The 26,914-nt window shown below is 35.2% G+C and overlaps 1 protein-coding gene and 1 long non-coding RNA gene across 2 annotated transcripts in view; one reads left to right on the forward strand and one right to left on the reverse strand.

Moving 5' to 3' along the window:
* LOC123667907 (pyruvate dehydrogenase (acetyl-transferring) kinase, mitochondrial) overlaps positions 1–26,914 on the forward strand; it is a 60,775-nt gene that overhangs the window by 15,934 nt on the left and 17,927 nt on the right. The gene's annotated exons all lie outside the window — the stretch shown is intronic.
* On the reverse strand, positions 13,311–16,836 carry LOC123667909. Its single transcript, XR_006745490.1, has 3 exons — positions 16,602–16,836; positions 15,769–15,773; positions 13,311–13,323 (listed from the first exon to the last, which is right to left on the reverse strand). It is a non-coding gene; the product is annotated as an uncharacterized LOC123667909 (long non-coding RNA).

Below are 26,914 nucleotides of genomic sequence, written 5' to 3' on the forward strand. Positions count from 1 at the left end.
TCGTTGGAAAATTCCGTAATATAATCTGGACTAAAGTACTAAGAAGATCCTAACAAAACAAAGAAGAAATAACTGTACGTTTTTCACGGACAAAGCTATCTTAGAAATTACAATTTGGTAATAAACGGTAATTCTGTTGCTTCTACAGAATATTTATAGATTATTATAATAACAGATTATGAGATAACCCTCACGCGCATGCGCAAAGTCAATGCATTGCTCAAGGTGATACGCGCTATTAAACATGCTAATTGACGATATAAATTCACTCATGTAACCAGTTTGAACAATTTGTAGACTTAGGTGTTTAACACTACTTGAACTGATAAAAGGTCTCTAACCTTACGGAGACTGGATATTGCAAGGTAATTGTTTTATGATTATGATGGTCAGTAAATAATTGCTTCATTTTTGCAAGTCAGAGAAATATGCTGATCTCGATAAAATTCCGATGTAAACAAATAATTAACAAGTCATAATCCGACCAGAAAAAATAATGATCAAAAGTCAGATTTTGATCTGGTAAGAAAAAAAACCGGCTCCATTTGTTATTATATATGCTAGCGATTTCTGTCCGTCCGTTAAGTAATCACTAACATATCATATACTAAAACCTTCTCCGAAACACGCTGTATCTTATGGTATAAGTATTATACCGATCGGTTCAGTAGTTTTCGCAGTATAACCGAAGAAAAAAACCAGCTCTCCATTTATAAGTATAGTAGTTGTGCCCGCGACTTCGTCCGCGTGGATTTCAATACTACAATAATTTTGCGTCACACGCAAGCTCAAAATCAAAAACAGCTTTATTCAAATAGGCCCCAAGAGCACTTTCGAATCGTCATTTTACAAATTAAAACTTAAAAAATAAATTATTATTTTTGTAAAAGTAAAGCTACCGCCGATTCGGAATGTAGATTCTGCAGAGAAGAATCGACAAGAAACTCCGCAGTTACTCTTTTGAAAAATAATATATAAACTGCGTTTTAGTACAAAATTAGTAACATGTTGCATGAAATACAGCGTCACTGAGCTTGAATGACATTTACATTTGGCTAATAGTTACATTTTTTTGTTCCCACGGTAAATACTAAGTACAAAGTTCAATGATCTTTTTGACGAGTTATAAAACATGTTTTGTCAATAAACATTATCTATTTTAGTTACCTGTCAAATAATACACATGTGGTAACAATTGGTAATATAAATTGATAAATTGGTAGTTTGTATTGTTATTGTATTTAACATACAATCGGGGCTTGTCCTCCCGCGGTGATTTCGATGGCATTAAAAATAATTCAAAAGATTTCTTAGACGATTATAATTTATCATCCCTTATCGAAAAAGTCTCATAAAACATGGACAAATTGAGAGATATATAGATCTCATAGCCTTTCATAACTCGGTATGAGAATTTGGTCAGAATTTCTCTGTGTTATTATGAGCTTTATAAGATTGTTTTCCATTGAGCCAATTCACATTAAAAACAATAGCTAACTAACACCCACGACCAAATTTTACCCTCTCTCGTAGTCGACTGCTGATATCTTTACACCGAATAAAAAAAGTTTGTTGTAACAAATAAAACATTCAAAGGCGACCTAGCTGACTTTGAAGACGACACGTGAATGAAGATTAGATTCTGAATTTTGGCAAAGAGAAATTTTGTTTGTGAAAATAAATTATTGAGAACATAGGTGCGTCGTAGACCATCTTAAACATGTAGGTAATATGACGTCATATCCAGAGACATCTGGAGTACTTCTAAATCGCTGAGTCATCTTGAAAGGAAACAATGACATCGGAAACAATATCTGAAAAGTTGGTGGTCATGCTTTTTAGAAATGGCCGCCTACTCGTCGTTACCGATCCGCTGGAATTTACACTATACAGGGCTTGGGTATAAACGAAATTACGCGATACGCAGATAGACGCATGCTTAGGAAATATAATTGTTTTTATTTGTCGCGCTCTGGTAACGTAAGAGCCATTTATTTTAACCCATTTACCGAGCAGCTGTTGGTGTAATTTATTTTATTTATTTATTTTCATGGAAACATCTAATGTAATACTAAGAACACCTTGTTAGGTGAATTTAGAATCGTCTGAGTCTTGATGCAAGGTTACAGATGATTGGGTACACTATAAGAATGGTTAATCGAGTTGTTTAACACTTCTTTATCCTTATAATAAAAAAATACAAATCATTGAAAGAAAAGATTAACCACGGAGTCTTGCCGTAACTTCTCTGCAGAGTCCACATTCCGAATCGGTGGGTAGCTTCATTTTGACTTTATTTATAAAATGAAGATTTGCTTGTGCTTTTGAAGCCCTCTTGAACGAATTTAATTTTGATTTTGAGAGAAGTACATTTGTATTTCTCTCAAAATCAAAATTAAATTCGCTATGCTTCTGTAACCTTGTAGATATTTCTTCCAGCACATCTGAAATTATCTGTAATTATATATTTTCGAAGATTAAATTTATTTACATTGCAACGGCATTACCGTAGGAAATGTTGTGCCAATGATGTCTTCTGGCTCCTCGCCATGCTTGCTCTAGGTCAATGTCGTCGCGTCAAATCTAAATAAAGACAGTTAGAAGTTAGATACAGGATTCGAAAAATTGTTAATTTAATATCTTTCTTAATTATTTTATGTCCAATTTATATGGTCGCTAATTTTCCGAAATTGTAAAATACAAGAGTTCGTTTTGTTGGCCGCGGTAATTTCAGGAAGTACAGGTTCGAATCGGGACATTCTTTTTGTATTTGATTTATCGAGGAATATTATCATATATCATGCTACGACTAGTAGGAGCCTTTAAGAAAAATGTTGCAGAAACTGGGAAAATTTATTCTTCTCAATTTTCTCTGTTCCCCTTACTTACCAACAGGAACACAATACTGCTTGAAAACAGTATTATCTTCTGTAAGGTAAGGTACTGCCCCACTCGGGCTGCTCCATATTTTGAACAGGAAATATCCAGCTGTTAAATGATTAAATAGGAAGTTGGTAAATATGAACTTACCTCAGAAATTAATCTCAACCAGTAAACCCAAAATTTATTCGTTAAATCATCCCTAATATAATAATAAAATACGCTGTATACGTAGTTGAAGGTTGTTCAAAGATTTATGACAATTTAAGCCGATAATCCATTGCGTACACAGGACTGTTAATTTTGTATCTTGTCTTACGTCAGGCTTTAGTGATAACTACGTATTGCTTTGGAAAACACGCCGTCATATCAAACAGCTGTTGATGTTTTTATAAGTATATCCGAAATAATATTTGTTTGCGAGTATAAAACCCGGATTTTAATTTACATCAACAAGTAATACGATGTAGGTAGTTGGAAATAATATCTATATAACAACACGTGAAGCAAAAACTTTGTACCCATTTTCACGAAAATTGCGCGGACGGAGGAGTATGAAATTTCGTACACTTATAGTTTATATAGAGAAGGAGTGCAGAATGCTGATATATTTTTTTAATTATGCATAAAATATATTAAGCCATTAAAAAAACATGACACACACTACCATGTATTTGACACACACACGCATGTTTATACTCTTTTGTTGATTGTCAGTCTGTAGTCGAATTGAAAAATTAAAAAGATTCTTTATTTTCATAGTTTTTTGGTTTCGTTTAATTAATTTTTTTTTTCATAATGGTCGAATTTCGACCTCACGGCGCGGCGACCACTAGTTTCTGTAAATACGAATTATTAATGATAACTCAAAAAGTACTTGTCATATTTCGATCAGGTTAAACGGAACGCGACAAGCACCCGCTTTCATTTGAATAAAAGAATCCAGTAAAATGTTATATTGTGTGAATTGAGAGAATTAGTCATTATTGAAATAGTAGTTTTAAGCGTCAAATGTGTGAATGTTTCCACACAAATAAATGTAGTTAGTATAGTAGAGTATTTTAATGATATAGGTCACAGCGAGAACTATCGTGCTCCAAGTTTCGTCCATTTTCGTCATTCGTCCTTACATAAGATCGCAGCTAAATACCACTGCCCTCAAGCAGTCTTGCGTTACTGCAGTGAGTAAGGTAGCCAGGGCTCTTGTGGAGGGTCAGAGGATTGAAATCGCCATTGCAATATTCCTGGGGTTGCAGGCGTCCCTAGGCTGCCTTTACATATACCGTCGTGCGGGCTGTAATTGATATTCTTGTGGCATAAAAAAAAACGAGTATGCTTTAGAAGTTTAGACCACACGACTGAAGTAAGCTCTTTCTATCTTCACTAACTTATATCTCCCTCTCAACTTCCGTTCGTCTCGTCCGATCACACTTTTCGTAACATCCTCGTCACGCATTCACCAGTTTACTCCCCCAAGTCAAGCGCGCGTAAAGAAGTTTTACTTCTTCACTAACTTATATCTCCCTCTCAACTTCCGTTCGCCTCGTCCGATCACACTTTTCGTAACGCCCTAGTCACGCATTCACCAGCTTACTCCCCCAAGTCAAGCGTACGTAAAGAAGTTTTACTTCAAAAAGCTACCTAATCAGGTGTAATTTAAAGATATCTACTGATTATCCTAAAAGATAACATCAGTATGACGCATCACATCCTCAATCATCTTGTATGTACCATCGTTAGTGCATCGTGACGTCGATCGCTGCGCGCTACTAGCATACGGAGTATCTAGTTATTAATAGTTAACAGGAAGATAGGGCTTTAAATCAGTTATGATTTTGGTGGCACTTTTAACCGACTTCAAAAAAGGAGTTCTCAATTCGACCATAATATATATGATCCAAAGACGAAAAGACAATCATTATATTTTTTTTATTATTAGGTACATTTTTGTACTTATTTATAATAGAAAATGTCTCGATAAATAAAATTTTATTTAAAGTAATCAGTCAGCTCAGCCTATTGCAGTCCACTGCTGGACATAGGCCTCCCCAAGTTCGCGCCAGACATCCCGGTTTTCCCGCAATCCTCATTCAGCCGACACCGGCAATCTTACGTAGATCGTCGGTCCAACGGGCCGGGGGACGTCCCACACTGTAAAAGTAATTAATTTGTTAAAGTAATCAATAACAGTTAATCGTCACTGTAGAACAACGTACGCATTACGAATTGTGGAAGTTTGAATACAAATGCATTACTTTTATACGTTCCAATTGAAAAAATATATATACATAGGTGGCTATATTATGTCGACATTCTAAGCCGGTTTATTTGGCCTAATTTTACTCATCAGACTTTCTAATATAAATATAATTTCTCGAAATCGAACCGGTAATTGCTGATGTTAATACAAAGCGTTTTATTTAAATAAAATTTCTGTACGCGCGCTTGACTTGTGGAGTAAGATGTGACGTGACGAATGTGACGTATTGGGGGTGGGGTCGACAACGCGCTTGCAATGCTTCTGGTGTTACAGGCGTCTATAAGCTGCAGTAATCGCTTACCATCAGGTGAGCTGTAAGCTTGTTTGCCGAAATCTATTATTTATTTTACACTTTATTGTACACCAAACAAGAAATAAAATAAACAAGCAACATTAACAATAATTAGTAGAAAAATGTACAAAAGGCGGCCTTATTGCTTAAAAGCAATCTCTTCCAGGCAAGCTTAAGGCAAAGGAGATGATATATTGACGGTTTTAAGTCGGTTAAAACGTCAAAGTAAAGTGAGTGAATCGATTAAAGTTTAAATTAACGTTTTTATGCGTTCTTTACTCCAGTTTTGTAAATTATTCGTAATAAAATGTAAACGTAATGGACACTTCAAAGGCCCTTAGAAGAATGTTAGTGTCATTGCAAAGTGACATTCATTGAACTTTAATATATTTATTTTCGGTTACAGCCATGGATTGTACCTGTTGCGTTGGCGGTTGCGGGTTTGATCCCCGCACATGACAAACATTTGTATTACATACATACAGGCCATACAGGTGTTTGCCGTGGTCTGGGTGTTTCTGCAGTCCTTGTGGGTCTCCTCACCGTGCCTCGGAGCGCACGTTAAGCCGTCGGTCCCGGTTGTTATCATGTACACCTGATAGCGATCGTTACTCATAGCAGCAATATATCCGTTTAAATTTTACTTTGTCTTGATACACTATATTTAATATAAAATGTAAATAAATATTTATGTAACTTCATCACGATTAAGTTACCCTCCTACTTTAAAAACATCGTGTGTGTATGTTACAGATTTTTTTTAAATCTATCAGTGAAAATAAATATACGCTTCAGCCTGTAATATTCCACTACTGGGCATAGGCCTCTTTCCCCATGCAGGAGAAGGATCAGAGCTTAATCCACCACGCTGCTCCAATGCGGGTTGGCGGATATATTCCCTGTTATGAGTAACGTTCGCTATCAGGTGCATATGATAACAACCGGGACCGCCGGCTTTACATGCTCTCCGAGGCACGGTGGAGAGACCCACAAGGACTGCACAAACACCCAGACCACGGCAAACACCTGTATGGCCAATACAAGTATTTGAGCGCAACAGCCAGCGCTGTGACCGGTGCGCCAACGTGTCGTCTAAGATTATTATTTTATATAACAAAGTCTTCGGCTGTGTTTTAGTTTAAGTACGGCATTCAACTTTCATCCTCCTCTATATATCACGACGGGCGAGGTTATAACGTCTCACCTTGCGCATCAACATCTAAAATGTACGTGTGTATAGTTATTTATAAATAGACCAGGAAATTTTTAATGCGTTCAATCTTTTAAAGCATATTTTTAACCGACTTCAAAAAAAGGAGAAGGTTACTCAATTCGACCGTTTATAAATATATATATATTTTTCAGGTATGTTCGGAGGTAACTTCGTCGTTTATAAACCGATTTTGATCATTCTTTTTTTGTCGGCAAGGAGATATCCCAAGGGTGGTACCATGATAAGGAAACCAGGATCTGATGATGGAATCCCAGAGAAATCGAGGGGAACCCTCGAAAATCGTAGTGATGACTAGTGCGTTTTGTTAATTTTTTTGAAATAAAAAATGGAGCTAATATATTTTTGAAGTTTACTTCTTTTATTATTGTCGAGTTTTTTTTTAATTTATTTATTTGTATTATTATTTCTGTAATTGACATTATTTTGACTTTCGTTAAGTGTGTACATCACTTTATGATGAAATAAATATTTTCATTTCATTTCATTACATTTAAGAATCGATCTTTATATCAGGCCCCCGGTATGAAAAAAAATATGAGAGGTCAAATCTACTGAACGAATGATATCGTTACGTTTTTGTTAACGTCAACGTAATATACAACTTAAATAGATGGCGTTATTTAATTCGTTTAGATTTACCATTTGTTATGGAATTAATATTTTTCTTAGACTAGTAAGCCATTTTGTGACTGTTTAGACAGTCGATCTGAAGGAGTAAAGTCCGGTAAGTAGTTTGGGAGTCCATCGCGAGCAAACAACGTGACCCGTAATTTGTATATATTAACTAGCTGACCCGGCAAACGTTGGCTTGCCGCTAAACGCTATTAAGAAATAGGGGTTGGTGGTAGAAGGGTGAAAATTTAGGGTTGTATGTATTTTTTAATGTTGTATCATAAAAAAATAGAAATTAAACATTTTGTGTAAAAAATAAAAAATAATAATTTAGGGGTGGGACTACCCCTAACATTTAGGGGGATGAAAAATAGATGTTGGCCGATTCTCATAGATACCGGATAAGCACAAAAAATTTCATCAAAATCGGTCAAGCCGTTTCGGAGGAGTATGGCAACGAAAACTGTGACACGAGAATTTTCTATATTAGATATTTAGGTTACCTACCTAAGAACTATAGGTGAATAACAGATTCCAGTTGCAATTCTTGGAAGCAAAGGTCGTGGATTCGAATTACAAATATAAATTTCAATAACAATTTGATTTGTTTATATATTATTTTAGTTGTACCTACTTAATAAGTATGTTTAATTCAATTATGTAAATTATGCATTCTATTTACATGTCAATAAATATATGCAAGTCATTTAGTATAAAAATAACATAAAATGAATTTATAAAAATTTTGCACAACAACGTTGCTTGAGACAGTCCGTATTGAGAGTACGTTCCTCAGCGTGGTGCCTCAGCTACCGGCGGCTTGGCCCTCATATTTCAACTAAAACAATCTTTTTTATATTATTAATATTATTTTGCATTTGCATACTTGAAATTGTATGAGATATACGCTTCAGCCTGTGATAGGCGTCTTTCCCCATGCAAGAGAGGAAGGACCCCAAAGAGACTTGATGTTCCATACGTGTGGGTTGGAAATCCTCCATACATAGAACGGTAGGCATTTAATAAGTCACAAATCATAGTCTAGTACGTATCTGTATGGGTAACACATTGAAACTTCATTAGGGGCATTATATACAGATGAATACAATCGAGAGGCGTTTAATTAAACCACACACTACATAGCATTTCTACGCGATTCAGCCTGTAATATCCCACTGCTGGGCATAGGCCTTTTTCCTCATGCAGCAGAAGGACCAAAGCTTTATCCACCACGCTGCTCCAATGCGGGTTGGCGGGTATATTCCTACTATGAGTAACGATCGGTATCAGGTGTACATGATAACAACCGGGACCAACGGCTTAACGTGCTCTCCGAGGTACAAGGACTGCATACATACCCAGACCACGGTAAACATCTGCATGGCTAAAACAAATGTTTGTCATGTGCGGGGATCGAACCTGCAACCCTCAGCGCAAACTGCCACAATCCAGTGCTGTGACCGTTGCGACAACGCGTCGTCTGCACAACTGCATACGGTGTGCAAATTTTATTAAAATCCGTTAAGTAGTTTAGGAGTCCATTACGGATAAACAACGTGACGCATAATTTATATATATTAAGATAATAGATAAATAATAATAACATGATAAAATAAATTGTTATTTTACTGTCTTATTTATTATCACCGTAAAATACGCGCGTTTGAAGTTTAAGCAAAATAGATACGAAAATATTGCTCAAGGTAACAGATTAGATTGTCAATTTCCTTGTCAAATTATATAATAATGTTTATTTATTGTTTTAGTATAAGTAATAAAACTGATAAACAAAATTACCTATAATAATATCACCGCAAACGGAAAGTCAAGTTCCATACATTTCAACTGAGGTGGGGCACAGCAGGAATTTCCTGCTCAAAATATGGAGCAGTCCAACTGCGGTAGTAGTGCTGTCTCTGTTGCGCCAACGCGTCGTCAAATCATGTCTGTATGTTTTTTTACCAAGGTGCGTGGTTGTGATCTTTGAAGGGTCCACTAACGAGATCTTGGAACCTTTTTCGAAGTTCCATAAGAAACTGACAGTATATCTGATCGTCAAACGATTGAAATTCGAGCTAAGGATCTATTTACTGAGGTAATCTTACTATCTAACTGAGATAGGGCACAGCAGGAATTTCCTGCTCAAAATCTGGAGCAGCCCGACTGGGGTAGTACCTCGACCTTACAGAAGATCACAGCTAAATAATAGTTTTTCAAGCAGTATTGTGTTCCTGTTGGTGAGTAAGGTGACCAGAGCTCCTGGGGGGGGGGGATTGGGTCGGCAACGCGCTTGCGATGCTTCTGGTATTGCAGGCGTCTTTAAGCTACGGTAATCTTTTACCATCAGGTGAGCCGTACGCTTGTTTGCCGACCTAGTGATATAAAAAAAAAATTACAGCGTTGATTGCTTCATTGTTGAGTGCGGACGGACTTGTTAAATTTTTCCCGGGTAAATTATAAGATTGATAAAGTAAAAAAAACTTCAGATTCATCAAGGCGTATAATTATAAATCAAAATTGATGGGTTTGTTCGGCATCTATCGTCATTATCTGATTCGTTGGAAGAACTGTCTTTAGCTTTAGTTATCTTTGTATGACATTCTAAATTAGTCACCTGAAAATAAGACAAAACAAAAGCAGGAACAAATAATGAATAAATAAAATAAGTTTGATCAGGGTTCATCACACCCGCTGACAACTTTGACCAGTTCTGTAAGTCGTCATTGACTGACGCGATGGCAATCGATGACTTCTTACCTTCCTCCGCGCAGTTACTCAGACACACAGCATAATAAACAATTCTGTATTAAGATATTGATCAATTTATCTTGGTCTGGTTGGACCACACCAAACTACGCTCGCCGGGTTAACCGAGATCCGACAAGTACTTTTGGAGTTATCTCCGATAACGCGTATTTACTTGACTATATTTACGTCTACCTTCGTTGTGTTTATACCGCATGACTTTTCGCTGGGTATACTGATTTTCATGATTCTTTTTTTAATTGAAAGCTCGCTCTTGTAACATGGCACCATTTAAATGTGATTGAGATCTGATATCTAAGTACTTTTTGTCTTATCTCGAACAACGCGTATTTACTTGACTATTTTTTCGTCTACCTTCGTTACGTTACTGGTCGGTGTAGGTATGTCGGTTTTTATTTTCGTTTTACGATCAAACACAATTATTAATTCATTTAAAAAGGAACAATTAAAATTATCATTAACGCTACGTAACCGAGGAAATGTTTATTTTAGCATATCAACTAATTTAAACAATTGAATGCATCGTTGAAAATACAATTTGAATTCAAACAGTCCTACAGTTTGAAATTAACATCACTGTGTTATATTAACCCACATTAACTATGTTTTTATATATTAAATTTAATACTAGCTGCAAACGTTGTTTTGTTGTATGTTATTAAAACCCCCTTAACCCCCCCCCCCCCTTATAACTTAGATGAATGAAAAATAGATGTTGGCCGATTCTCAGACCTACCCGATATGCATAATTTCATCCAGCCGTATCGGCGGACTATTGTAACTAAAGAATTTTCTATATAAGATTTACACGTGGATCGAGTACCTACTTTGGTCGCTAGTACAGAGTTTCTATGTTCGAGTTTACCATTGTGGTGGTAAACAAGGGTACAGTCCACTTGATGGTGAGTGGTTACCGTAGCCTATAGACGTGCGACACCAAAATCATCACACCTTACTCAGTGAGTAAAGTAGAGCAGTGTTATTTAGCTGTGATCTTCTGTAAGGTCGAGGTACTACCCAAGTTGTCTGTTCCCCGTACAGATTAAGAGTTTCGTGATGATCGTACATAATCTTATTATTTATTATTCTTTTGCCCTGTATTATATTTATTAAATAATAATAATATTATATCAATATTATTATTTAATTACTTTAGTTTCTAATTTTTAAACAAACAAAGTCTTAACGTCGTACTTTTTTTTGCATTAAAACCTCTTTATTACAATATTATAATATTATGTGCAATAAAACGCTAATAAAGTAATAAAAAGATACACTTTTAAACTGTTTTGAACATAAACAATAATATAGAAAATATGAAGTATAGTTTATTTTGTAGATAAATTTGATAGTAAAAAATAAATAAAGCAAAAATGTTATCTCATGTAAACATATTGATGAATGAAGTCATTTGAGATTAATTGTTATTATATATACAGTTGATCGAAAATGAAATTGAGTTCAATTCAGTTTGAACCGGTTTTACATACACACACACACACACACACACACACACACACACACACACACACACACACGCACGCACATACAATATTTAAAAAATCATGAATTTAAAAACTGTATGTAAAAGTATGTGGCTGTTGATTTATTTATTTTTGTGTAAATAGTTTACACAAGTAATCAATTCAATCAAACAATTATCTATAATGTATGTACACGCATAATTTCCAAACGACTCAACCAAATTGGGTAATTCTTTGTTAGTGTTCGTTATTGATAAGACAGAGAATGGATAAATGAAAAAAAAAAAACCGAGTGCGCTTTAGACCATACGACTGAAGTAAAACATACGAAACGTAACTCTCCCTCTTTCTATCTTCACTAACTTATATCCTCCCTCTCAACTTCCACTCGCCTCCCCCGCTGCCCGATCACACTTTTCGTAACGCTCTCTTTACGCATTCACCAGCTTACTCCCCAAATCAAGCGTACATAAAGAAGTTTTACTTCAAAAAAAACGATATATTCACAAAAAGATATGGCGGTGCGAATTACGCTAATGGCCAGTTTCAATATTCAATTTATCCCTGAATTTGTTTTCTAGAGATAGTATTTCGACTTAAACTCAATATAAATCGTGTCAAAAATCTATCATCATTGGCCTTACTCCGTCTATTGCAGACGATTTAGACAGTGTCAGACAGACACTGTGTCGCCTAGGACACTCTTCAGGAAAACGCCGAGTTGCCTAAGTTCTGCGCCACCCTCCCGACCTCACTGGCCAGGCCCACAGGAACGACGAGTCGATAGGTATGCAGCCAGTTCGGCTGCAGGAGTCTTTCGCATTTTAGAGCTATGCCACGAATGCTTGACGGAGACCCCATTCCGGGTTTCAAATGAAGTTTTCCTTCTCCAGGACTCTGATGATTTTGAGCCAGGTTTATCCCTCGGTCGCTTTTTACGACCCCCACGGGAAGAAAGGGGGTGGTGCTATTCTACTCGGCCGACACCACACGGCTACAAAAATCTATACTTGTTGGCAAAACCAGAGCTGGATAAATTGAACATGGATAGAATATTAAAACTGGCTGTAAATTAATTTATTTTTGCCATCCCTACCTCCTACCAATTTATTACGTGGAAAATCGAGTCGACTTGTTATCAAGTGTGTCAGCGCTACATGTGATTGTTTACATAACAGGCAGTTTATTGCGTACGATATGACATTACTTATTTTATAAGCAAAGTTTATGCAATAAGTAAAAACTTGCTTCCGTAAGGGATCTAATGGGTGTTAATTAGTTATTTTATCTTTGTAATAATTGTGTTTGCTCGCAAACGAAAAAAAAAAAAACGAAAAAATCAACTTTAATTACATCGACAAGTAATACAACGTAAGTAGACGAAAATATAGTTAAGTAAAGACGTGTTATCAAAGATTACTCAAAAAGTTGTCATCAGATCTCGATCAAATTTAAATATGACCAGATGACAAGCACCAGCTTTCGATCAATACAAAAATCATCAAAATTGGTTCACCCAGCGAATAGTTATGTGGTAAAACAGCTTTATTCAAATGGGCCCCAAGAGCACTTTCGAATCGTCATTGTACAAATTAAAACTTTATAAATTATTATTTTTGTAAAAGCAAAGCTACCACCGATTCGGAATGTAGATTCAGTAGAGAAGAATCTACTACGCTACACTTACCCAAGGCTACTTTTTAGCCTGATCTTCTCATAGGATTGAAAATTATACGAGTAAAGACGCGAAACGTTGCTAGTGTTTAAAGTTTTGATAGCAAGAATTTGATAGTTACTTGGAATCTAACGTTTTGTAAACAACGTGCAAGCGGTCACGTGCGCAGCGGCGTGCGAAATGTGTACGTGTGTGTGTGTGAGCCGAACTTGCATCAATGTATGACTCAAAATGTACTTTGAGACTTTTTTACCGGTTGCGTAAAAAGATTATCCTACACTTAAGTTACGAATATACTTAACGGGAGGTATGATAGGCCAGTGGAACCTGTCTCATCTCAATTGATAAACTACAAATTAAGATTCACATGAATAATAAAGTGAAGATCGATGATAAAGAGGAATAAATGTTGATCTGTTTGATACCATCTTACGTCAAAAAGCTTTAACGGTACCCGGTGAAACAGGTTATTATAAGTTTTATCCGTAAATATATAGCAATTAAATTTTTTATTATGATTTAAATTTATAGTATATTTAATTTGTTTGTTTTTTATGTGTATGTGTGTGTATATGTGTCAGCTCACACGTATCACTGTCCTTGGTTTGTGCTGTTAAATTTCTACTGATAACTGCGATCAAGGATGACATTTCAAGTATGACTCAAAATGGATTTAGACTGTCACATCACATGAGGGGCAGGGGGGGGGGGGTTATCATGCCCTTGGCGCTACTCTAAAAAGGGCGTCCAATTGGTCCACAAAACAAGATATTATATGATTGTGCAGTCCTTGTGGGTCTCCCCACCGTGCCTCGGAACGCACGTAAAGCCATCGGTCCCGGTTGTTATCATGTACACCTGATAGCGATCGTTACTCATAGTAGGGAATATATCCGCCAACCCGCATTGGAGCAGCGTGGTGGATTAAGCTCTGATTCTTATCCTACATGGGGAAAGAGGCCTATGCCCAGTAGTGGGATATTACAGGCTGAAGCGATCGAATGGGGTGGGGGTTAGAAGGTATTGTGCCCCGGCCTCGATTTGAGCTCGCTACATCACTGTAAATATTATAAGTTTATTTTAAATAATATATATGGAAAAACAACATTAGCTGGGTCAGCGGGTGTTTTTATATTATGTTATCGTTTTACGGTTTATTTGTTAATCGTAAATGCGTAAGTGTAAGTGTCGTTAAGGGATTACCGTCGATGCGGCATCGAGTGGCGTGTCAATAGGTGTTTTTATAAAACTCGAGATTATTTTCATTGCCCTGTTGTTATTATCTGTCCAAGGTTATCGTTCGATTGGTCCGCGCTTCGAATGTTTTTATTGTTATCAACTGTTTTCCGGTTTTGTTTGTTGGCAACTTTGTTGGCAACTGTTTGTTTCGTTATCCTATTACTTTTCTTTATTCAGGCTACTGTAACGTTTCACTGCCGGGCATAGGACTCCTTCTCCGTGTAGAGTCGTAGCCTATTTCACCACGCTGCTCGACTGCGGGTATATATACTCTATTATGAGTAACAACCGCTATCCAGGTGTCTACGATAACAACTGGTACCTTTTCCTTGGGGTCGTCTGTATTATCCTTAGTTAATAAAAAAGTACCCACATCAACAATTCTCACGACCGACCTTTATGGTGTATCGCTGGCCACTGATCCACTTTACCTACAACTTTAATCTTTGAGTCAAAATTAAATCCATGTTCTTAATATTAGGTACTCAAAAATATCGAATCAATTGATATACCAATATATTTTGGTGTCGTTTTTATTTATATGTACATAATTTTTATCTAGAATATCTATTAATTTTTTTTTAATAAAAATATTATATTTATATTACCATCATGTGATCCCAGTCCAGGGTAATTGTTGTTGAAGTACTACAAGGCCTTTACAACGTTTACAACTAAAGTTTCAATTAACTACAAGGCTAAAATGACTCAATGTGTATACGTGTTGCCGGGATGAGTACTTCCCGTGTTGGCATTTCTTTAATTTTATCTATTATTTATTTTCAACTGTGTTCCGGTTTTATTTGTGTAACTTTTAATCATGTCATGCGTGAGATCTTGGTATAAAACAGAGTAATCTCATTTTGGTAGTAAATCATTTAGTTTTTTTTTTTTTTTATGTATGTCACCTCAGAACTTTTTACTGCGGGGAAAGATTTCGATGTTTCTTTTTTTAAATCGAAATGTGGCGCTTGCCATGTGATCTTATTTAATTTAATCGAGATCCGACATGTTCTTTTCGAGTTATATCTAATTATGCATATTCACTCAACAATTTTGACCGACTTCAAAAAAGGAGGACGTTACAAAATTCGACCATATATCGAATTTATATATATATATATATATACACCAACTACCAAACTAGGCATATCTCCTTTCCAACAAAAAAAGAATTATCAAAATCGGTACATCCAGTAGAAAGTTATGTGGTATAATACAACGTAGATCGACGAAAAAAGCGTCAAGTAAAAACGCATTATTAGATATAACTCGAAAAGTTATTGTTAGATCTCAAATAATTTTAAATGGGACCAAATGACACACACCACCTTTCGATTAAAAGAAAATTTGTCGAAATCGCACCACCCAGTCAAAAGTTCTGAAGTAACATACATAAAAAATAATCGTGTTTGCTCGCAAACGAAAAAAAAAAACCGACTTCAATTACATCGACGAGTAATACAACGTAGATCGACGAAAAAATAGTCAAGTAACTACGCGTTATCAAAGATTACTCAAAAAGTAGTTATCAGATCTCAATAAAATTTATATGTGACCACATGACAAACATCAGCTTTCGATTAAATTAAAAATTATTAAAATCGGTACACCCAGTAAAAAGTTATTGCGGATTTTCAAGAAGTTCCCTCGATTTCTCTGGGATTCCATCATCAGATCCTGGTTTCCTTATTCGGTTACAAATAAAACAAATAAAGTGACGTATGCAATTATCTTTCCCCTTTTTTTCACAGAATCGTGATAATCGTGATCATGTTATCGTGATAGTTGCATTTAGTGGAATAAGAGAAATAAATAAACGTATGCAATTATCGACAAAAATATTTTTGGACTTACATGTCGACTAGATTATGATGCGAAAAAAAGTGTTAATTCGATGTGTCTCGTCACAGAATCGTGATAAACGTCATGCTATCGTGATACATGAATTTAGAAAAATGAAACCTATAAACAAATATGCAATTATCGATACAATATTTTTGGATGTAATCTGTGATAAAAAATGTGCAATGGTAAATAATTTGGTGCGTTTCGTCACAGAATCGTGATTATCATTTTATCGTGATATACAACAAACGAGTGCAATTATCAATAAACTATTTTTAAACTTCAAGCTTATTAAAACTGAGCTATGGCACAATAGGAAATATCCTGATTAAAATCAGGAGTAGCCCGACTGGGGAAGTACCTCGACCTTACAGAAGGTCACAGCTAAATAATACTGCTTTCAAGCAGTGTTGTGTTCCCGTTGGTGAGTAAGGTGATCAAAGCTCCTCGGGGGAATTGTGGATGGGGTCCAAAACGCGCTTGCGATGCTTCTGGTGTTGCTGGTGTCTATAAGCCACGGTAATCGCTTACCATCACATGAGCCGTACGCATGTTTGCCTATCTAGTTGGTTAAAAAAATCCTGTGATTAAATGCTTTTGCTGTAATGACGCTTTAGCTAGAAACAGTCTAGAATCTCCTTCTATTCGTCCAGTGTTAGATATTTTTATGAGACCCAGTGCATGTGTGAATAATTTTACTTTTACGTAATAAATTTGTTTTTGCAAAGATATGTCTTAGTAACACGCACGTATATTACGCGCATGCGATTAGTAGACACCGCGTTAGCGCCACGGTCACAGTACTGGTTTGTGGCTGTTGCGCTGGCGGTTGCGGGATCGATCCCCGCACATGACAAACATCCGTATTGGCCATACAGATGTTTACCGTGATCTGGGTGTTTGTGCAGTCCCTCCACCCTGAGTCGGAGAGCACGCTAAGCTGTCGTCGGCTGTTATCATGTACACCTGATAGCGATCGTTAGGTACTCTTAGTAGAGAATATATTCGCCAACCCGCTTTGGATTAGCGTGGTGGATTAAGCTCTGATCCTTCTCATACATGTGGAAAGAGCCTATACCCAGCAGTGGGATATTACAGGCTGAAGTGAAAGGTAAACCGATAACAACGACACTTACCGGGTCCAGTTGTGTTTTCAAACCATCCATGAACCCATAGAAATATTTAACCTGTACAAACTCATACAAAATTTCAACCAAATCGGCTCAGCCACTTAGGAGGAGTAAATTCAGAGATAGATAAGAGTATTGAAACTGGCCGTATGTCAGATAAATCCAAAACACATATATAAATACTTCAAGGTCATGTTTGTTTATAAATAATATTTTATAAATAAACAAGTCGGTCGCAAAGTCCTCGTCTCGAAGTCTACCGCTCGTTCGACTCTTTTAAAAATAGCCCAAATTTATTACCCGTGTTGTTTCTGGCGTTAAATGAAAATGAGTTATTTTTAATTGGACATTGTTAGTGGTAATAGGTTAAAAATGTAATATTTTTTTCGTCATTTTCAGTCATATAGACCCGACAATGTTATGAGGGTAGGTAAATGTAATGAGCTTCACAAGTGCGTTACCAACCATACCCCCGACCATTCCTATTATCTATGGCTACCAAACTCACCAACAGGAACACTACACTGCTTGACAGCAGTATCATTTAGCCGTGGTCTTCAGTAAGGTCGAGGTACTAGTCGGACTCCCCAGATTTCCATCAAGATATTTCCTTCTCTGCCCTACTTCGATAACTCTTAATAACTCCTTCAGAATGATTACCGCGATGTTTGAAATTATTATATTATCTCGATAGAGATTGCACCGTGAAACGTCGCTCTCAAGGCAGATCAGCAATGCTATTGCTATCGAATTGCTATCGTACGATGTCACTCCCAATAATTTTTAAGCGAAGCTTTTATTTTATCGCCCCCAATTTTTTTGTTCATCTATCGCATGTCGCATTACAGGCCGCGAAGTAGGGATGAAGGAAAGGCGCATGGCAGAGCAGCCAAGGCCAATATGGCGGCGCCCGTTGCTCGCATCAGCTGATCGTGTAGCATTTATAGCATTTATATTCTCACTTATTCGCGCAATTTTAATTTATTTTAATCTGTGTGTATTCATGTAAATTTTTTAATCACTAAAGTTTAACTTCATCTTAGTTTCATAAAACCACACTCTTCTTTTTTTATACCACCGGCCTGTGTCTTAGGGAGCAAACTTCGATTACACATCACTCATCATCATCATCATCACTTCAGCCTATCGCAGTCCACTGCTGGGCATAGGCCTCTACAAGCTTGCGCCAAAAATGGTGTGAAATCATGTGTTTTGCCCATAGTCACCACGCTGGGTAAGCGGGTTGGTGACCGCAGGGCTGGCTGTGTCGCACCGAAGACGCTGCTACCCGTCTTCGGCCTGTGTATTTCAAAGCCAGCAGTTAGATGGTCATCCCGCCATCGGTCGGCTTTTTAAGTTCTAATTACACGGTAATACTTTATTGATCAACATAGCTTTCGTCCACTCATAGTTGACTTCGACTACGTAGACGATGTTCTCGTTTTATTTTTATTTTATTTATGAGAACCAATAATATTTTTTTCACATGTTTGTGTAAAATAATATATAATACGTAACACACATACGTCACGCTGTGTTGTTTGTGTGGCCACAGTCCACACACATCAAGGACGGAGTTGTTTTTAAATATGAACAAAATAATGACGGACTTTGTACCCTCATTTGTGTTCGCTGTCCGTTTACTCTATGGATGTTGACATGGTTTTTTATTTAGGTTTTAGGACGTTTCAATTGTTTGGAGTTTTACTTTTAATGAAATAATGTAATGCTTGTTAGGTTAGGTCCGTATACACATGCGGGGTTTGTAAATTATGTTAAAAAAAAGGAATTATAGAAATTATATACTCTGTATATGTTGGGTATCTTTAGCGGTATTTTTAAATTCTTTCAAAACATCTTACATCGACCATTTTAAATTTCATCGAGATCTGATTACAACTCTTGTATATAATGTATAATCTTTGATAATGCGTATTTACTTGACTATTTTTTCGTCTACCTCCGTTGTATTACTTGTCGATATAATATCTTTGATAATGCGTATTTACTTGACTATTTTTTCGTCTACCTCCGTTGTATTACTTGTCGATATAATTGAAGTCGGTTTTTCTTCGTTTGCCTGCAAACACAATTATGGTCGTACCAACTCGAAATCTTTGTGGGCTCATGCATAACACTTTGCCGAAGATCATGATGTAGTGTAGTAACATTTAGTTTATAAGACATGTATTTTCATTATATGTATGCAGAATAAATCAGAGCGTTGTCCGGAACACTTGTGCGCCTTTTACTGTATCTCCCCGTACCTCACACCTCATGGCGACCCTGCCAGGCCGTGGCGGTTGCGAGTGTCGGGTGACCGGCGCAAAACGCAAACGCGACGGATTCCAGTGTGCCTCGGTGCAACTTTTGAAGAATTTATAATTTATAACGAGCAGTGAATAAAGTGAGACCTTCATTAAAACTATATCTAATTAATAAGTAATATGGGGAAAAATTACTCGAAAAACGAAGATAAGGAAATATTAATAACGCAGAATGCCGCTGCAGGGAGTAACACTGGAGGAATTACAGAAATCGAAAGTAACATAAAAACGAGTAATATTTTAATCACCGTGGCCCTAATAATTTTTATTTGTACTATGGTTTACTTGGCATGGAAAAGCTGGAGAAATAAAGAAAGAAAATGGATAGAAAAAAGAATGCAGTCTGAATTTTTTACGAGAATTCGGCAGAGGTTTTCTGGCAGATTCAACCCTACAAACGCTGACGGAGGAGATACGGTATAGTGAAAAGTGAATAGTGAAAGTAAAAAGTTAAAAAGTAATAATAATATAAATGAAAAGTGAAAATATGTGAAGTGAAAACCTTTCCTTCCCCTCTATTGTTAATTTCTGTGTATAGATTTCATACCATATTTACGTAAAATATGTAAGAACTATGTGTAATATTGACTGTAAGTTTAAAACTATATGGAAAAAGAATTAGAAATTATTTTAAATAAGTTAAGTGAAATTCAAATTGATTTAAGGAAATTAGGTCCCACTAGAAGATTACAATATACAGGTAATGTGAATAAAAAAATTGTAAAAGCTGAAAAACTATTTCGTGAATATAAAGATATTATTAATATTTTTAACGAACAAAAATGTAAAGTTGAATTAAAAGATTATGTTTATGGAATATTAGAACGCATTGAATTAGTATATAATAAAATTTTAAGTTACAAAATTAATTGTGTGGATAGTATAATGGAAAAATCGGAAATAACAAAAATGGATAGGTTCGACTTAAAAACTGCTACTTCTTTAATTCCCGTAATGGATAATACGGAAGAAACTACTGAAAAAATTATTGACGGAATTGAAATGTATGATGAGTATCTTGTAGATTTCACACAGAAAAAATTATTAATTTCATTTGTATTAAAAACCAGGTTAACTAAATGTGCTAAATTAAAATTAAAAAGCGAATATAGTGATGTAAAGAGCTTAATCCATGATATTAGAAATTCTTTATTAACAAAAAAATCAGCAAATGCGATACTTAGCCAATTAAATAACTTATCTCAAAATAATATGTCAATTCATGAGTATGGAGATAAATTATCTGAGTTATTTGTAGGCCTCACTATAGCACAGAGCAACGGAAACCCGAAGGCTTGTGAGATATTGAGACCTATTAATGAAAAATTAGCGATTAAAAGATTTGCAGATGGATTACGTAATAGGCGACTCAGCACAATTATATCAGCTCGAGACTACTCCGAGTTGAAGGATGCAGTCCGTGCTGCTGAAGACGAGGAGTTGGGACAACCTTCATCGTCTAACAATATATTCAACGCGCAAAGAAGAGGTAATCGAATCCCCTACTATAGGTCTTCCCAAAGAGGCAGAGGCGGACGAACCAATAAAACTAATTTTTACTCACATCGTGGACGGAACAACAATCTCAATAATACCCCTCGTACAGGTATGTATGTTAAAAATAATTATAATAATTCAGGATATTATTCTAACAAAAACCACTCGACCCCGACTCGAGGTCCCCGTCGAGTTTACAATAGTAGCGGTAACCGTAGTAAGCAAAATATTTGTTCGGTACAACTTGAAGAAGAAAAAACTACTGAACCGAAACAGTTTTTTCGGGACTAAAAATTATATTTTAAATTACGAAAACAATGTAAAATACATATTCTTAAATATCTATAGAAAAAAATGTTCGTGGTTACTAGATACCGGTGCATCTTTATCGGCTATTCGTAGTAGTATATTATCGAAACATACACCGATACATAAAGACCCTATAGTCATTAACGGTATAGGTGGCAAGACATATTCAGAGGGTTATGTTTATTTAACTTTACAGGCGTTAGATGGAACTAATTATGAACACAAATTTTATTTGTTTGAGGAATTACCTTGTAAATCAGATGGAATAATTGGGTTAGATTTTCTAAACAATTTTTATTCGATTATCGATTTAGAGAAAAATATATTAATGTTAACAAATGAAAAACAAAGCCAGATACCATTATATACTTCACCTAAATTATGTACAGACTATATAACGATACCAGCACGATGCGAAACTATTCATTATATAAAATTAAATTCAGATGTGAAAGAAGATAGTGTGATTGTACAGGAAGAATTACAAGAAAATTTATTTTTAGCTAGTTTAATAGTAAAACCAAAAAATAACATAATACCTATTAGATTAATGAATACTAGTGACAAAGAAATTATTATTCCAATTTTTCAACCTCAGCTATTACCATTAAAAGAGTATAATGTTTGTTCTTTTGATAAGTGTACTTCGAACTCTACACGTGCAAAAACATTGTTGCAATCTTTGAAACTTGATCACTTAGGTACAAGTGAACGTAACAGTATAGAGAGTATTTGTTCAAAGTATGCTGACATATTTTATTTACCCGGTGATAAGCTTACGACTACTAACTTGTGTGAACAATCAATTAATTTGAAACGAAATGTAAATCCAGTTTATATAAAACCATATAGATTACCACATAGTTTAAAACCTGAAGTAGATAAACAAATTAAACAAATGTTAGCTGATGACATAATAGAACCATCACAAAGTGAATGGTCCAGTCCGATATTGTTAGTACCCAAAAAATCAGATGACAAAAATAATAAAAAGTGGAGATTAGTTATAGACTATCGAAAGTTAAATGAAGTAATACAGGATGATAAATTTCCATTACCAAACATAACAGAGATATTGGATTCGTTATCAGGCGCAATTTATTTCTCTCATTTAGACCTAAGTCAATCATATTATCAATGTTCATTAAAACCCGAATCTAGACCAATCACATCATTTACAACTAGTACAGGTCAGTTTCAAATGAAACGTCTACCTATGGGGCTAAAGATCAGTCCCAGCGCTTTCTCTAGAGTCATGTCAGTAGCTATGTCAGGTCTTAACTATATAAATTGTTTTATTTATTTAGACGATTGTGTTTGCTTCGGAAGAAATTTAGAATCACATAATAAAAACTTAATAGAAATTTTCGAACGCTTACGTAAAGTCAATCTCAAACTAAATCCGAGTAAATGTCAATTCTTAAAAACAGAACTATTATATTTAGGCCATACGATATCCTCTAAAGGAATTCAACCAGACCAAGACAAAATTAAGACTATTCAAAATTACCCAATACCGACGAACGTCGATGAGTTGAGACGTTTTGTGGCAATGTGTAATTACTATAGAAAGTTTATTAAAAATTTTGCTGAATTAACTAATTGTTTAAATAAACTTTGTAGGAGGAATGTCAAATATGAGTGGACTGAACAATGTGAGATATCATTTAATATTTTGAAAAATGCTTTAATAAATCCACCCATTCTACAATACCCTGATTTTTCAAAAGAATTTATATTACAAACTGATGCTTCAGGGACAGCAATAGGTGCAGTACTTTGTAATAATAACATGAGAGCTGTAGCATATGCTAGTAGACCTTTGAATAAAGCTGAATTAAATTACCCAACTATACAGAAAGAACTACTTGCCATAGTTTGGAGTGTAAAATATTTTCGACCATATTTATTTGGACGTACTTTTACTATTATGACGGATCATAAACCCCTTATATACCTATTTGGACTAAAAGACCCTTCAAGTAGACTTTTAAAATTTCGGTTAGCACTAGAAGAGTATGATTTTAAAGTAGTATACGTGAAAGGTAAAGAAAATGTAATAGCGGACGCTTTATCGCGAATAAGTATGACTTCCCAAGATTTGAAAGCTATGAATGAAAGTTTATTAGCAGTAACAACAAGAGCACAGGCTAAGAAAGTAAAAGAGGCAGAAAGAAAGAATGAAAGTGGAGATGATAGAATGATAAGCGATATTCCAAGTATTGACCCGAACAATTGGCCTGATCAACCAAGTGTTGTGGAAATACTTAGAATACCGAGTGGATCAGTTGAGTTAAGTTTAATACAAGGGAAAGAACTAAGAAAAATGAAAGAGAAAAAATATATGGATGTCGAATCTGAATGTTTCGCATTTAATAAAAATAAAAATATATTATATGTTAACCTTGATTTTAAAGCACATTATACGCGAGACGTTTTTGTGGAAAAATTGAGGAAAATATGTGAAAAGTTAGAAATTAGAGAAATATGCATTATAAAGAAAGAAGATAACGCGTTATTTATAAGGAGTCTTATAGAAGAAATAAAAAGTAAAAATAAATATAACGGTCCAAGGATTTGTATTTTGAAAGGTATAAAAAGAATAGATAGTGACGAGGAAAAACAATTTATTATGAATGACTATCATCTGCTACCCACAAGCGGACATGCTGGGATTCGCAGAATGGTAAATAACATAAAACGTAAATTCTACTGGCCAGGAATAGAAAATGATGTTAAGAGTTACGTTAGAAAGTGTGAAAAATGTCAAAAAAGTAAACATTCTAGGCATATTAAGGAACCCCTAGTTATTACAACCACAGCTAGTTCTGCTTTGGAAAAAGTTTTTCTAGACATAATAGGTCCATTAGATAGAGATTTAGAAGATAATAAATATATATTAACAATACAATGTGAATTAAGTAAATTTGTAGAGGCATATCCTCTTAGAAATAAGGAAACGGTAAGTATAGCTAAGAATTTTGTGAATAATTTCATTTTAAGGTTCGGAATCCCAAAGGTCATCACTACGGATCGTGGAACTGAATTTATATCGGATACAATGGAACAGGTTTGTAAGTTACTAAATATAGAAAAACTAAGTTCTACTGCATACCATCATCAAACTATTGGTTCTCTTGAAAATGCACATAAACATTTAGGTTCATTTTTGCGCATACAATGTGATAACCATCCAGAGACATGGAGCCAATGGCTACCATTTTGGTGTTTTACATATAATAATACAATTCACTCAAGTACAAGATATGCACCATACGAGTTAGTTTTTGGAAAATCATGTGAAATACCTAGTAGAATTTCTTCTGACATTGAACCTTTATACAATCCAGACAATTACAGTTTAGAATTAAAGTACAGGTTACAGACAGCTAATAGGGATGCGAGAGAAAATTTGTTAAAGTCTAAAGAGAAAAGAAAACAGAAATATGATAAAAAGGTAAATAAAATAAAATACAAACCAAATGATATGTTATTAGTAAAAAATGAAACAGGAGGAAAATTAGATACCTTGTATAATGGCCCGTATTTAGTTATTGAAGAGCAGGAACCGAATGTAAAAATTTTGAGAAATAATAAAATTGAAATTATTCATAAAAATAGAACAAAACTTTTTGTAAAAGATAAATAATTAATGTTTATTTCTAAATCATTTCAAATTATTGTATACTATATTTAGATACATACTAATTGTTTTATTACTATTACTTTTACTTATTAAAACTTTTCATATTTACATTATATACTTATACAAAAAAAAAAAAAACTTAATTATGTAATTAATTTTTATTTTTTTATTTTGCCCCGGTGGTGTAGTGTAGTAACATTTAGTTTATAAGACATGTATTTTCATTATATGTATGCAGAATAAATCAGAGCGTTGTCCGGAACACTTGTGCGCCTTTTACTGTATCTCCCCGTACCTCACACCTCAATGACATGATCAAATTCATAGTTTACGATTCTATAAAAGACATACAGACAAACATTATATATATATATATATATTACCTATTGAGATAGGTATTATATATATATATATATATATATATATATATATATATATATATATATATATATAATACCTATCTCAATAGGTATCTGTCTACAATGTAACGTCTAATACAAAACACGTTAAGACACTTTCCGAGTCGTCGAGCCGCGAAACGAGTTGACAGCTGCTTGGAAAATTAAATGATAAGGAGGGACACGAAGCACCCACGCGCTCACGTATCACTGGAGTGCGATAAGTGTTAATAGAAATCACTTTTTAACCGACTTGAAAAGAAGAGGTTGTCAAGTCGACTGATTTTTGTGTGTATGTGTGTGTTTACCACAAAAACATTTTACTGGGTATACCGATTTTGATGCTTCAGCCTGTAATATCCCACTACTGGGCATAGGCCTCTTTCCCCATGTAGGAGAAGGATCAGAGCTTAATCCGCCACGCTGCTACAATACGGGTTGGCTGATATATTCCCTACAATGAGTAACGATCGCTATCAGTTGTACATGATAACAATCGGGACCGATTTTGATGATTCTTTTTTAATAGGAAACTGGTGCTTGTCTTGTCAGTGACGTAGCGAGCTTAACTCGCCCCCAGGACACAATACCTTCTTAGCGCCCCCTCCTCCATTCGAAAACCATATAATATGTACAGCAATTTCTTTGTCTTGCGGACCATGCCCGGCCGGCGGATGGCATGATGTCCCCCTTGCCCCCCCTCCCTCGCTACGCCACTATGTCATGTGGTCCCTTTTAAATTTGCTCGAGATCTGACGAGTATTGTTTGAAATAACGCGTATTTGTTTTATCGACTACCTACGTCGTGTTACTTGTCGATGGATTATTTCGGGTCCAGTGTCAACGAAATAAAAATTAGAATTATAGAAGAATTAATTTGAAACCTATCCAGTACTGCCGTACGAACACATAACGATAGACCTAGGTGCATAATTTTATTTCTATGGGAATAAAATAATTTTGATTCTATTCACCCCTTGATTGGTTTAACTGCATCAGCTGAAAAGCGATCCTCTACGGAATAATTACTATCCAATCTGCCAGCTTTTAACAAGTTAAGCTCGTTGAATAGATCGCTTTAATGGAAACCAGGCACGCGAAGGTTATAGCTAAAATCATAGACAAAATTTTAATTTCTTTTTCGAAATAATGGCCGAATTTTTCAAAATTAATTTTAAGTATAAGTTTAAGTACTAACTAAAACTGTTATCTAATACTATTAATATTAGTAAATTTGTGTAAATTCAACTTGTATTAACACAACGAAATTAAACAGAATAAAAATAACAACAAATGCACTCATCATCATTGGGGCAG

This window comes from Melitaea cinxia, chromosome 29 (genome assembly GCF_905220565.1).
Source record: "Melitaea cinxia chromosome 29, ilMelCinx1.1, whole genome shotgun sequence".
NCBI classification, from domain to species: Eukaryota; Metazoa; Arthropoda; class Insecta; order Lepidoptera; family Nymphalidae; genus Melitaea; species Melitaea cinxia.